The sequence below is a fragment of the Struthio camelus genome, chromosome W (genome assembly GCF_040807025.1).
Source record: "Struthio camelus isolate bStrCam1 chromosome W, bStrCam1.hap1, whole genome shotgun sequence".
Taxonomy (NCBI): domain Eukaryota; kingdom Metazoa; phylum Chordata; class Aves; order Struthioniformes; family Struthionidae; genus Struthio; species Struthio camelus.
Window position 1 is genome coordinate 2,873,586 of NC_090981.1, and position 15,031 is coordinate 2,888,616.

At 44.6% G+C, this 15,031-nt stretch overlaps 1 long non-coding RNA gene across 2 annotated transcripts; it reads left to right on the forward strand.

Moving 5' to 3' along the window:
• The first annotated feature begins 208 nt into the window (after window positions 1–208).
• On the forward strand, window positions 209–14,377 carry LOC138064040 (uncharacterized). Of its 2 annotated transcripts, XR_011137250.1 has the most exons (4): window positions 209–440; window positions 703–914; window positions 2,361–2,470; window positions 12,516–13,788. It is a non-coding gene; the product is annotated as an uncharacterized lncRNA (long non-coding RNA). The 2 variants fall into 2 exon arrangements; XR_011137249.1 differs by lacking the exon at window positions 209–440 and having other exon boundaries at window positions 459–914; window positions 12,516–14,377.
• Window positions 14,378–15,031: the final 654 nt, after the last annotated feature.

Sequence of the window (15,031 nt, forward strand, 5' to 3'; positions counted from 1 at the left end):
GGGGGGGGTATTTCACCTTCTTCCCCCAGCCACCTCCTGGGCTATGAATACTGCTGTTGCTGAGGGGCTGGAGTGTGAAAGGATCCTGGCAAGCAGGCTGGAGAACCCCCTTCTTGCACAGCAGTATCTGAGGTGGAGGAAGAGGGAGGGGAATGCTCTTGCTTTTTTCTCCTCCTCCTCCTCCTCCTCCTCCTCCTCCTCCTCCATCTCCTCACTGACTTGCCTCCCAGCACCTAGGGTATGAGAGGGAACTCTCCGAGAAGGGCTCTGAGAAGGGGGACGAAGGCCCTCCCTCTTTGCAAGAAAACCCATTTGTAGCGATTCCACCCCCACTCTCTAGAGAGGGGAAATGTGAGGAAGCAATTGCAAAATGCAACAGCCGGCTGACTTCCCCGGACAAAGCACTATATCTCCCTCCTGCAAACAGCCGGGGAAGGGAGGTATGAATGCAAATACGTACACTCCCTCGGGGAGAGCAGCGTGGAGAGCGCCCTGAGGGCCCGTGCCCGCGCTGGGCATTGGGCACAGGGAAGGGGCGGGGGAGCTGAAGGCATGGGGAGGGCGAGAGCTCGACTCCAGCAGTAGAGGGAGGAGGAAGGAGGGATCGTGTCAATAGGATGGTCCGGAAAACCCGTGATAAAGAGGGGCGCGGAGGAAAGTAGGGAGAAGCTCTAAGACTTGTTCTCTTTTCCCTGTCCTGAGGTTGCAACTCCTCCGCCCCTTTCAGACCCCCGCCTTGCAGGCGCCGACACCCACATGGACCTGGGCAGCGGAAGGAGCAGACTGAGCTGCTAGGAGAGGAGCAGCAAGATCCACCTCCTTCCACTCCGACCACATTGGGCCGGTTCCCCTGCCCTCGCTTTCTCCAGATACCCGTCGCTCGCTCCGGAAACAGCTCGCTGCAGCCGGATAAGGTATTGGTTCCGCGGCGGGATCGGCTGCGGGGAGCTGTTCACCCTCAGCTTGGTGATGAACGGAGAGGGCTGCTGGTTGCAGAGGGGCTGGAGGGAAGGGAATCAGGGCGTGGGGGGCTGTACAGGTACATGTAGAATGCCAGGGTGTGTAGAAGGGATTTGGGGTGGGAGATTCAGGGCATCAGAGCAAGCTGGAGAGGATGAGAATCAGACAAGTCCTCTTCTCCTGTATGCAGAGGAGCCCCTCACAACTTGGCTCTGACCCAGCGAGCCCGGCTGTTTCTGGGGAGAGCGCGGGGCGAATTTGGAGAGCTGAAAGTTCGCTCTGGAATCCGCCAAACTCGGGGTGCAACTGGCAGCATGTCTCCTTTCTCCTTTAGTTTTAAGGCCAGCCCCGTCCCTCTATTGCACTGGGGAGCATGTGCCGTGCCTGCTTCTCCCCTCGTGGTGTGCGGCCAGCAGAGGGAAGCAGTATAATGCAAAGAGGGGCTACAAATCCCCTCCCCCCGTCCAGTTGGTGGGCATCTCTCAATCTCTGGGAGTTCAGTTCCTTCCTTAAAAGGAAGTTGTGTGTGTGGTTGCGCTGCATTAGAAGTTTTCTATTTGTTGGGGGTTATTTGGGCGGGAGAGGGGAGTACCGCGATTCCAGTCGCCCCCTGCCCCGAATCCATGCACCTCTCTCCTCTCCCCGCCCCCCCCCCCCCGCGGGAGCTGAGCTGGTTCCAGTTTGAGTTGCATCCAGAGCTGCTAGTAAAACCAATTTACTTTGCTTCCCTCTGGCTCTTCGTGTCACTTGCCAGGCTGCGAAGCCTGATTCCCGCCCCCCGCCCACGCGCGCACTCTCTCCCTCCTCTTCCCTCTCCCTGGGCACAGGAGCCGCTTGCCTGGCGGCTCGCACGCATTTTGCAGAGTGCTTCACCTTCAAACGTCCTTCCTGCTCTTCACGGCTCAAGCTGGCACACTAGGAGCACAAACTCCGGAAATCGAGGGTGTGTGTGTGTGTGTGTGTGGTGTGTGTGGTGTGTGTGCGCACAAAGCTTTAACTCCCTTCCTGCTCAGCTGCAGGAATCTCAGTCCTGGAGTTAGCAACTGGAGATCCTCACGGTCCTATTCACAGCTAGTTCCTGGGGACCTGCCTCCCTGCCAGCAGAGACAGGTGTCATTATCAGAGTACCGTCAAGCCTAGCTGCTGCCATTTAGGGGAGCACAGTATCCCTTAACCCACCTTCCTGGTCCCTGGGATGTTGCTGTACCCACTCTGTGCTAGGTGCTGCCTTGTTCTGCAAAGCCAAATTTCAAGGGGAAAACATTTTTGCTGCACTCAGACAAGGAGGAGGAAAGTGGGAGAAGAAAGGAACATAAATCTCAGCTGGACAGGGCAAGGCATAAGCCATCTCTCTTCCTAGAGACCTCACTCATCTCTTGGTCATTTTGTGTTCCTTGCAGGCTGCCCTCCAAGGACTTGGTTTCTGGTCAACTTGTGTGTGAGGTGTGAGCGAGTGGGCAGCACCCCTAAGCCATCACCATGGATTTTGTTATGAAACAAGCTTTAGGAGGTAAGTATGGCTGGTGCAGGAGGGGCTTTGCATCTTCCACTCCTGTCAGCTGACCCTCCCCCCCCAACACTGTCTAGTAGAGCCTGTCGCTAGGAGAACTCATTGGGGACCCTAAACCTGTTAGCTTTGTTTGGTTCCCCCCCCCCAGCCTGCAGGAGATGCATGCCTTATGTATGGCTTCAAAGTCAAGTGTTCGGGGAATCTGAGCAGGAGGGGGCAGCAACGATCAGAGAGTAAAGTCCCTGGCTTCCAATTCAGAAGGCGAGACTTTCCATCCATGGACTCAAGGCTTTGCTTTGTGCCCTGCCACTGGGGCAAGTATTACAAGGCTTGCCAGTAGCAGGCAGGTCTAGTCAGAGCAAGCCAAAGAAAGGGTAGCAACTGCTATGTGTGGAGCCTCTCTTCTATTCCCCTCTAAACTTTGGCCAGAGCCTGACCTAAACTCAGGCAGTGCAGATATTCTTATGCCCAGCATTAGAACAGTTATTTTTAATAAAATTGCTGCAATAAACAGGTAGACAATGATCACATATCCCCACCTCACACACGCACACACCACGTATGGATTTGAGGCTGACCTTTAATGTGGTTTCAATATATTTCCTGATACATGTGATGAATTGTTTTAACTGAACAGTGCAAAAAAAACCCACCATGGAAGTATATGGGATTCCCTTAGTCTGCTACAATTATGCTACCTTTCTGGGCTTGATGAGACTATCACTGAAATGATGCTGAATGCTGCTTCCTACTGGGAGTTGGAATGGTTGTCCCTCAAGAGGAAGTCAGTGGGGAGATTCTGAAGAAGCCTTTTTTCTTTGGTTTACAGTGTATCAGATCTGTTTACTTGTCTGTTTATTTGTTTTTTTTTCCCTTGGCAAAATTGTAGGGTCATGAGGCTTGCAGTGCTTTTCTTGCATGGTGTTATTAATGTCATTTTCAGTTTCAATACATGATAGAGACATTTATTGCAGGAGTCTCTTTCATGGCAAGAAAACATAGTTTTTCATCTTGGAAAGGAACTGTTTTCCATCAGGGGAGCAAAATCTCACAATTTAGAGCAAAGCATTCCAAGCATTGGTTGGGGTATTTTGCATGGGAAGGTAAAACCAGAGGAGAGAAAAGCATCTTATATGATTGCACAAAAAAGCAAGGTTGAAGCTATGTGAGCACATAGGGGTGCTTATGGAGGTTGGGCTTCATTTAATTTATCCTCAGTGCCTGCTTTGGAAGGGAAACAATTTTGTCAAGGGCAGATTTTTGCACCTCTGGCTAGAGTATGAATGAGGTTACTTACCTTGACATGAATAAGGCTACCTACAGAGCAGAGGTCTAGCCAGTGCAGCTGCTGATGAGAGAATCCACTGAAGGGAAGTTACTGCTTGGGGACTGTGATACAAGGTTGGGGGGGGGGATTTTGAAGCAAAGTAATAACAATTGAGGTGCATGCCTTTTCTTGCAGGTTAGTGGCTGACAGGAGTTGTTGGTGATGTGTACCTTTGCTAAAGAACTTTTACTCTGGGCAGACATCCATTCTAACTACACATGGCATGCCAGGGTCAGGATGTGCATTATAACAGGAGCCACTGAGAAAGCAGGTTTGGAAAGCATCTGCTTATCTGTGGATTTTGCATTTCTGACATCTCAAGCAACACACTGCCCTGGGCACCAGCTCTTCTGCCAGATAACTTAATAGATTAGCAAAGCATGTATCTGGATCTTGCCTGCTTACCTGATACAGAAGCCTCTGCAGCACTGATGAAACCCAGAAAGTGTTAATTAGTTAAGCAGAAGCACATTTTTAAACTGCTGAAGGTTTGAAAGGGAAAACACAGGATTTCTTAAGGCTGATGTATTCTGGAAAGTTGAGGTGCTCTTGGGTGTCAGTTTCCCACCTGGTGCTAAAGCTCAAACTGATGTGAACGTTTGTTCCTGTGACCCAACTGTCTTATGCACAGTGGGCTGTGAGCTAAAGGTTACAGTTTATTTCCTTAATTATGGGACCAGTTCCTCCTTTTCATATGCAATCTGACAGTTCTGACATTTCAAGCCAGAGGGGAGACACTCGGACTGAATGATGCACACAGTCTCTGGTGCATGACAAACTTGCTTTGGTTAGGATACCTTGTACAATCTGCTAACAAGTTCTTTCATTAGCTCAGCCTTGGGGAGTTCTTCCTGTGTGTTTTTTGTGGTCCCTTGATTTTGACTTAATTGGGCTTTCACTGTAACCCCTCTGAGCTGTTTTTGTTGTTTTTCAGGGTTTTTTTTTCTGTAGTGCTAAAGTGCTTACCTCAAAATCTTTTTCCATTCATGGAAAAGAAAAATGTTGCTACTGTCATCACTGGAGTCCCCTCCAGTTAGCAGAGAATCAGGCCTGTTATGCATTGCCTGCAGATAACCTACAGCAGTGACAGCTTAACCCTTTCACTACCTCAAATCCACTCTTTGATCCCTCCTTGGGACATCTCAGGGAGGAGGGAGGCCACTTGGATTTTCCTGAGTGCTGTGTGCATGGTATTTCCTATCTGCATCCAGCACCAAAGTGGTCAGCTGAGGCTGGAGCTTGGGGTAGCTGAGAGTTCAGTTCTGAGCTCTATTTGCAGAGGGGGTGTTTGTGCCAGGAGAGCCTTTTGTCAATGGATGAGGCTGTTGGGGCTAGTCTCTACAGAGCTCTGAGGTACCTGAGGCCTTTAGGACCAAGCCACTTCCTGACAGAATGTTCAAAGGAGACATTGGAAGGAAAATATTGCTGCTTTCTCGCTCCCCTTCCAAAGCAAAAGGATGCCTTGAATCTTGCTTAATTAATAATAAATTGGAGCCTTAGCAGAAAAGTCACTGTGGGAGTTAGGCCCTTGCCTTTGAAGTGATCCCTGGAGATGCTTCCTCTGGCTCTAGTGGCATTCAAGGTTTGCTTTGCCTCAGAGTATTTCCAGTCTTTGAGGGAAGTTCCACATAGCTTTTGCTTTTGTGGTAAGAGCTGTTGTACACCTGAATCTTTATGCCCTTTCCTTTTTTTCCTCTTTGACAATGAAAGTTGACCCTGGTGGGGGCCAAAGTGTTGTGTTTTTTGTTGTGTTTTTTTGCTTTCTGTTTTGTTTTGTTTTGCCAGCTGCATGGTACTGGTGCTAATTGAGGATGTTAATGTTGTTTTTTGGCCTCTCTTTCACAGAGGATGTTATTTGCAGTAGCAAATACAGACCTAGGTATTAGGGCATTACATGATGTATCATGGTTCCTTAGATCTTCCTGGGGTCAATGGGACTCTGCAAACATGATCCACTGTGGAATGTAAGCTACTGGTTTCCTTTGCCTCAATTCATTGAGGGTAGTAGAAGCTCAGGTTGTAATAGCTCCTGCTGTTAGCTGTGTAGGTTTCCTATTCATTTCATAATATGCTGGATGTGAGGACAGCCACCAGAGAAGGCTAGTGTATATGAATGTTGTAGATCAGAGGGTTATATCCTTCAATTAGGAGGGAAGGTAAATCCATGAAATCAACAGGGTTGGTTACTCATGAGTTTAAAGATCTTCCTGAGTTAGGATGAGAACACATGTCCTGTTGCTGTGGATCCTTAGCGATGCATTAGCTCTGGGCTAATGTACAGGGCTCCAAACAAGTACAGCAATCTCTGCAAAAGGCTCTCCATTCTTGAGAGAAGATAGGCATCCTGCCCATTTGGAGGACAGGAATCTCCCCTCTACTGGAGCACAAGGTTCCAATCCCACAAAGCCAATAGCATGAAGGACCATTTTAACAATGAGACCTTTATACAAGAAATTGCTTTGGTGAATTTGGGGCAGCCTCAGAGGGCTGAGTAGGGTACACAAATGTACACATTTGGTGGGAAGACAAAATATTTCCAAGGTTGGAGGGCTTAACTCCAGTGGCTTTTGAAGGCTAATAAAGGGTTTCAAAGGCCTGAAATAGAGGATAGGATGGAGGGAAGGCAGGCAGCTAGGAGTGGATGAATTCCAGCTGCTATGGCTTATCTAATGTCAGGAGGGTGTATACACATGTGCATGCTCTTATGTTTGAACATTGCACTCCCCCTTTGAATGTCATATGATAGTGTTCAGAGGGAGAATGAATGGAAACAATGGCTGGTGCTAAACTCACAGACAGATTCGGGTTCTAAAATCCTCTGGGGTGGGGCTCCTCAGTGCTTCAGATTTATCTCTGCCCTTAAAGAGAAGGCAAGGTTTGTGAAGTGGTGGCTACCACTTGGAGGAAAACGCTCCCTAGAAGCAACTGAAATTTTTACTCCTACCATTCCACCTCTAGCAACTGCAGGAACACCAAGGTGAGGCTCTTCCCTTTTCACAGCAGGGTGAGGAGTGATCTGCCCTAGCCCTGACCCCCTTCCTCCTCTTTGGAAGCAACAAAATGTAGTTGCAGCTATGTGTTAGCTCATTGACTGCTGAGATTGAGTACTTACTCAGAGTTAGGTAGAACCTTAAATATTCCTCTGAATCACGGCTTTTAGTAATACATTAGCTGCAATCTTATTCTCTCACCTGCAGATGGGTTGCAAAAGCTTATTTATAGCTGGTTTTATTTCACATACGTTGGCTGTAGTGGAAGCCAAACGTGCCTTGGAAGATGCTAAGCTGTGCCTGTAAGTATCAGGGCCCAGAGTGCACCACTAGGCCTTCATTGCCCTGACCAGCCTCACCTGGGGCCTCCACCCACACCTTCTGCCCATGAGCCTAGGAGCCTTATATAAGCTCAGGGCTTTATTCTTTACCTGAGCTAGGTTGTAGGTGTTTCTGTTCCTAGTTTTGTTCTTGAGTTGATATCTGGATTTTCTGGCTTGACCTCAGGCCTGACTTATTTCCTTTCTTTTTGCCTGGTGATTGCTGGACTGTTGATAGGACCTGTTGTCACTGCCTTGATTTGTTCACCTGGCTTGGGTGCTGTGGGGTTGTGTCTTGTTGGTGAGGTCATTGCCCAGGTTACCTTAAGGCCACCCTTGCCTTTTGGCTTGCCTTCTCTTAGCTGGCCCTTGCTGCTCCCTGACAAAATATTCAACTGTAGGCATAACTGATGTCAATGACAAAGATAGTTTCTATATAAACTTACCTATATAACTATAGCTATAGTTATTCTCTGTTTTATTTCTATAAAATAGAATAATCTGGGGCATATTTGGAAAGATGAACTTGCTGAAGTTCTTTGGTTCTGATTATATTTACTCTAGAATGCTTTAAGTACCAACTAAAGTAATATCAGAATTGTTGATCATTATCTTCAAGGGTCCATGAAAGATGGATGAGGTGTTAGAAGCCTGGAAAATAAAAAATAGTCTTGTTTTAAAGATGGATGGGAAGAAGAACTGAGTAATTATTGGTAATCTAGTCCAGTTTTTCACTCTGTTCTATCCTCTTTCCCTCCTCTGACTGCTGTCATAAATAATCAAATGATTTGTAAGACTATGGCTGTTACTTTTCTATTATCTCCTAATGTGAATTTAAGAATCTATTTCCCTTTGATATCAAGTAACCAGTTCTATGTATATAAAGGATCAAAAGATACCATCTATTGTGACTTCAGTAAGACTTTTGACAAAATTGCACATTTCCATAATTACACTTAATAGATATGGTATAGATGAGACTGTCATAGAGACATAGCAAAACTGATTACAAGATGGTGTTGAGAGGGCAATTGTCAAAGGAATGATGCTTTGAGTAAAGCTTTTGAGGGAGTCCTAGCTTGTGTTCTAGTTGATATTGTCATTAATGACTTTGAATAGAAAGCATGCTTACTAAACTTGTGATGATGGCCCCCTAGTATAAACTGCAAGTGTATTGGAAGATAGGATTCAACTTCAAAGTGACTTTGACACCTTGGGAAAAAATAATTTTAAAAAATGTGATTCAATTAAACAAGGACATGTAGAGAGTTCTACTTCTTGGTAGTAATATCAGCTGCATGATTACAAGATAACAATTCTATATCAAAGGATCTGAGGACTAGGATGCTAAGTGGATTTGTTCATTATATTTTATGAAAGTGCATGTTTAATCAAAGCTTTAATTCACAAAGAGGATTTTTAAAGTTTTTTTTTAATGGAGGGAATAGTATAAACAGTTCATCTTTCCTTTGCACATAAACCTTCACCTTTGAGAATTATGTTTTAGTCTCACACAAAGAAAAACAATTCTCACTGCAAACAATTGTGTTTTAGTGTGCTAAATACTTATTTTATGTTGAAATTAAATGTGTATGTGCCACTCTTTTCCCCACGTTAGTCTCCAAGAAAAATATGGCATGCGGTATTTATAGCATTATCAATTTTTAGGGTTTAGTCTCCTTGTTCTCTTTGGTAATAGAAAAAGACCAGATGTAATCCGTCTCTTAAAATCAGAATTCTCCAATCAGCTGCATCTCTAGCAACCTCTTTGCCCTCCTTATCAATCATATACTAGTTCCTGAAAATATGTTCCAATATCCCCTTCAGATTCTGGTAAGGCTGCCCTTCCTGCTTTCCAGGACTCTGCAGTTCCTAATGCTGCTCAGAGGTGGGGTGGCAAGTCACTTCTGCAATGCAAGCAGTGAAACTGAGAGATGCTTCAGCCTGAAAGTGTTGTGGTTTTTTGGGTTTTTTGTTTGTTCTGGTTTTTTTGGAAGGCAGGTCAAAAGAATGATACAGACACAGTTCTGAGGAACTGTATTTTCAAAGAAAAATCAGCTTCTCCAATGATAACTTTCAGAGCAGAGTGCTGTTTCTTGTGGGCAAACCAACTTTTCTATTTTCAATGTCCTTCAGATTTGTTTCTGACTATTGCTTCTTTGAAAAAAAAAATTAAATCTTAAAAAAAAAAAGCCCAAACTTTTGGAATTCCTGATAATTGTAGGTGAATCAAAACAGCCTTTACTGTGAACAGTTCTGTCTGGGAGTGGAAAAAAAAAATAAAATCTTTATTTGAAAGCCCCTCTATAAAAGACTGAATCTATTCTCAGGATTTGTTTATATATATTTATATAAAAATATAAAAACTCCTTTTTTGATAACTATACCTTTTTTCCTCTGTATGTTCCCCTTCCTTCCCCTCCCCCTTCTCACCCCACAGCTCAAAGATTTATAATTTGAGATGCATTAAAACTGCTGAGGGAAGAAGGTTGAGGGGATATATTGCTCTCTCTAAATGCACACAAAAAGTAAATACAGCGAAGAGATGAGCTAATCTAGCTTAAGTACAATATTGGTAAAAGAAATGTATTCATAGCCAGTTCATCTCCATTATTAAGTCAGGAGTTAGTGTTTCTAATGTTTGGAAAAGTGAGACTTTGGAAGAGCCTAGTATTGGGAAGAGTGGAGCTAAAGCAGAAATTAGTTGTCAGATAGCTTCTTTTTTTAACTTATTAATTTATTTGCTTAATTTTACTAAATAAATGTAGTTGCAGGTGGCAGAGGGATGGGGCCAGTGGCATAGGAAATCTTTTCCAGTCCTGGATTCATTACAGAAAATAGACAATCCCTTTGATTGTTTGCAAGAAGCTTCATAACAAGTTTCTTTCTAAAAGAGATATGGATTTTACTTTGAGCCATTAGATTGCTCAAAACACATCTGTTGAGAGAATAGTTTGAGTCTAGACTGAAACCAGCAGTGTGCACAATTGGAAGAGATTAATGCAGAGCTGTGATAAATTCTCCTTTTCTTGATATCTTTATGGCTTTCCATCTGTGGCAGGGGAGAAGAGAGGGTAGTTCTGCTACCTCTGTCATATCACTGTTGCAGGATGTTCTGGTATCAGCTCTTGGATCCAGCTTAAGTGATTTTTTATTTCAGAGGCTTTAGTAGATGTGCAAAGCCATTTCTGGAATAGCTGGATTGATTGAGTATGATAATTAGATGTGTTGCACATTAGTTGTTAAGCTTCTGTGCACATGTATTACTGTATATTTATTGAGTATTTAAATGACTACTTCATGCACTACGCTTGGTTTTCTCTACTATAAAATAAAATATTTAAAACAAGGTAAAGAAAAGGTGGGGGAGGTGGTGATTCCACCAGGATCTGGGTGGAACAGCACATTCCACACTGAAGCCTGTGCTGCTGTGGCTTCACTGCTACTTGGGGGCTGAATCAGGCGGATGAAAGGAAGCACAGATGTGTGACTGTATACCACAAACCAGCCACTGACTGAGGTGTTGCTGGATGCAGAGATAGGTTTTAGATGAATAATAAATTCATAATGAGAAGCTGCTTGTTGATATCTAAACTTCAGCTTAATTAATTTGTGATAGACTCATCTGCTTAATTTTCCAGCTGAAGCATTGAAGTTCCCAAGTAAGCCCATTAAGCATTCCAACTGATAGACAAGCTTGACAATGGAAAGTAACACATCATTTTAAATGAAAAACTGTTTCATCATGTAACACTTTAAAAACACGTTTTCCTCAAGTAGCTCTCAGTAGGTCTGGGGAACAGATAGTGAGGAATGCTCTCCTCAGTGGCACTCAGCAATCTATGCTCTTCTGTGCATCTAGCTTGAACATGTTCAAAGCTTGTTATCATGCCTCTACTCAGTCTTTTCTAGCTTAAATAGCCCACCTTTTTCAGGTTTTCCCTCTAAGGGCTGTGTTTCTTAGTCTGTTTTTCTCTTAGTTCTTGTTTTTTCCCTTCAGGACTCTCCACATTGCTCTTGTGGCCCCAAAGAAGGATGCAGGACCTAAGATCTTAGTCAAGGTTTTATAGCCATGAACAGAGCACAAGGGTAACTTCCTGTGCCTTAGATCTGACACCAGTTTAGATCTATCATCTTCCCCTTTTCAGCAGAACGGCTAATGATTCCCCCGCTCCCTGACTTATATTTGTACGCTTGGTTATTCCTGTCTTGGTAGAGTGCTTTGCTTTTGTACCCAATCTATCTTGGGCCATTTCCTGGCTTGTCAGAAGCATTTCAAATTTTAATCCTGTCTTCTAGGCAGCCTCTCTTAGCTTGCTGTTATCCAGATATGAATCTGTAGACAGCCTAGTTTGCCTGAAAGCTGCTTTGTTTTTTCTCCCCTGGTAATAAAAGCTATTCTACCTTCTAACAAGTCTTGACTCTCTTACATTGTTAGATTATCCTGGTTATACTAACACTACTACAACAATGGGATAAATGTTTGTGCTGTCATCCAAGTGATTAATTAAAATAAAGGCTAGACCCTGCAGAACACCCTCCCCCTCCAGAACATCTTTCCAACCTGACAACAAATCAATTGTGCGTCAGCTTCCAGACTTTACAAAGCAAACTGAGCAGTTGTCCCCTGGAGCCTTGTTGTTGTTTCTGTAGATGCCTGATAGATAGCACAGGCTTGCTTCTCCATTGCCTTATCTCTTGTGCTGGCAAGTTGCATATGTTCCAAGCTGTGAACACACTGTTGCCACCAGCATGGAGAGTAGCAGATTCTGAGGTCCCTTCCACAAGGCAACTTGTATCAGCTATCTTAGATGCCTCCCAGAGGCTAAGGAGACTCACCTTGGAGATGCTGGTCTCCCATCACTGGTATAGAAAATGTCCAGTAGCCATGCCATCTAGATGGCCAAGTTAGCTGAAATAGATCTCATCAGAGGTGTCTCTCCAACAAAAAATGAGGCTCTGCAAAGCCACGATTGCAGATTTGATTCAAAGCTGACTGGAAACATTTGCAAAAAAAGAAAACATTCTGTTGTCACTTTGATGTACACTAACCAGCAGTGAGCTTGATACCCTCATTGTGTCAGTTAACACACTTTTATTCCTTCACTTGCCCCTGTTAGAGCTTGGCAAATGCTTAGAATTAGGGCTGCCATGAAATTAAAGACAATTTTGGGGCGGAATGAGGAGGAATACTGTCAGCAGAGCCTGAACTTTGATTAATCTTATTTTATCAGCTGTCACACACTTGCAGATTTCCCAGAACAGAAGCATGTCTTGTACTTTCTAGAATTTAGATAATAATGGTGGCAAAGTGTCAATTAAATGCATGATCTGTGTTGTGTTCAACTGCATTAAATCAAGTTGTTCTCTTTGTTCTATTATGTCTTCTCCCATATTGCCTCTTTCAGGTACAGGAAGATTTGCCTGTTGAAATATAGCCTATTGTATGTTGGCACTGTCCCTGTTATCTCTTCCTGTGTGCTCTTCAGATAGGTTTGATGGACTCCGGCCCTCTCTTCTTGAGCAAATCAAAGCCTCATAGCAAGAAAAAAGCCCTCTTAAAGTTGTAGTGTATGCAGAAAGTGTGGCATTTATTGGGGGGAGGGGGGGATTTATGCCTCAGTTTGATGTGGGAGAAGACAGCATGGCTATAGGGGTGCTCTCACACCTCTCAGGGGCACCACTCGGTGGTGGTAGGGAAGACCTCAGCAGCACAAGCCATTTCCATGTATTCTGACATCATTTAACTTCAGTGCTGTAAACATGTACTGTGCTACTGAAGGAATTATAGAAACAGGAAGGAAAGTGGCATTTCTGAAATACTATGGGGAATATTCCCACATTGAAGGCATCTGAAGGATTAGCTGGAGTAGGTGAAATGGGAGGAAAAGACCTCTCCAATGGTCTTCACTTCCAAAACTGGAAGTAACCCTTCAAAATATGTTAGTGTGTTAGAAAAGGGAGCTAATTTAGCTCTCGCCCAGCTTAGCACTAGCGCCTAAAGTAGATGAAGCCTGCAGGCCGCAGGAGTGAGTTGTAAATGAGCTCGAGGGACATCGCTGAGGATGTGACTGCAAACCCAGCTCGAACCAGCCCTCAAGGATACAGCACACAACGGCCAGAGGTAACCGTCAACCTTGGGATAAGAGAAGGCACCGTGAAGCAGGAACACAGCAACCGTCCCGGGATGTAGACGTGAACCAATCCAGAGGAAAGAGACCACCGACTCAGGAAAGAAGATTGGGAGAGACTGTCACGGGCAGGCGGGGAAATTTGACTGTAAGGAGTATAATTACCCCAAAATTTCTTTGTTTGGGGTCCCTCCCTGGAGGCACCCAGCTCGAGGCGTTACTTTTGCTGTACCGTCATTTAAATAAATAATTAATTTTCCTGCTAGACGTACGTGAGACTCTGCTCCTAGGAAACCTAGAGTCGAACTGTTTCCATAACAAGTGCATCAATGCTTGCTTGAGTTTGTTGAGAGCCTGAAACAGTAGCTCTGCACGGTGGATGATAGTTTATTTCCACAGGTTTAACTTGATGATATAGCTTTTTGATACTTCACATAATAGAACCATAGAAAAAAATTAGGTCAGAAGGGAGCTTGGGAGGTGTCTGGTCCAACCCCCTGCTCAAAGCAGGCCTATTATGCAACTGTTAAGAGCATAAAAACAGACAAGTTATATCGCACAGAAATCAGTGGAGGAGCCACATTAGAGGAAGATGATAGGAAGGTCATCTGAGTCTGACCACATACCTTCTCCCCTCCTTTGTGGGCACTGTTCCAACTAGACCCTTTTGGGCTTTGGAGAAACTCTGACTATTATAACCTTTAGGAAACCTTGGTTCTTGTAGCTGCATTCAAATAGAGCTAACTGGCACAAACCTACAGGTGAGATGTTCATTTTAAATATGCCTACCATTCTAAAAGCAGGTTAGAGTTTTCAGCCTGGAAGGGGGCAGATAGCTCTTCTTAATTCTGATCTCCATTCAGCAAAAAAATATAAACCCTTGTTTGATTTTAGGTGTGTGCTGAAATCCTAGTAGAATCACTGTTCTGTTGCTTTGGGACCAGTTTGAGCTCCTTGAAGTAACATTGTTGGCTTTTGTTCTCCTTGTTTTTGTGCCAGCTTACAGGAGGGGTGTGATTTCCCAGCAGTAATGACCAATGCAGCATTCCCTTACATATAGCGTTGCCTTACACATTAACATGAGAGGCAAAGGAAAATGTTGCTCCCTTTCATTCTGCACTGGAGATCAGCATGCCAAGCTCGTGCAGTAGGGGAACTTGCATGTTTTTTTTTTTTTGGGGGGGGGGGGGCATTTGCTTTTGGTATTTGCAAAAGCAAAAAATAAGTTCAATTGACTCAGCATTTAACATTGTCCTACTCATAGTGGTAACGATAGCTGTGGTGTGGTGTGGCAGCAAGAGTTTACCTCAAGAACATCGTCAGAGAGCAGCAAGAGCAGGGCTGCTCCAGGAGGGAGGAACAAGTCAGGCGCCAAGGGTGACCACAACACAGGCAGTACCCCCACTAACCAGGGTGCTGGCCCACAGTATCTGAACATGGCAGTCAGAGCAGGGTGCTGGTAACAGGGTCTATTGAAAATCTCAGGCAAGGCAAAAAATCAATCAGGTCCAGGGTCCATTGGGGGGTGGTCCAGTCAGGAGCAGCAGGAGATGGGGCCAGGCACAGGATTGGAAACACGGCTACAACATAGGGCTGAGGAGGGTTATCCAGGAGATAGGACTGGCTTCCTTTGTTTGGGTTGCATCAATCCTTTCCCTTCAGTATTGCTTGAAATATGGCCCTGCCTTTGGGCTCCTTTCTCACAGCAGTTTTAAAATTCTGCTAAGCACCAACCAGTTGTAATTGAGATTGAGGGAGTGATCAACTTACAGAGACATTCTCATCATTGTGTG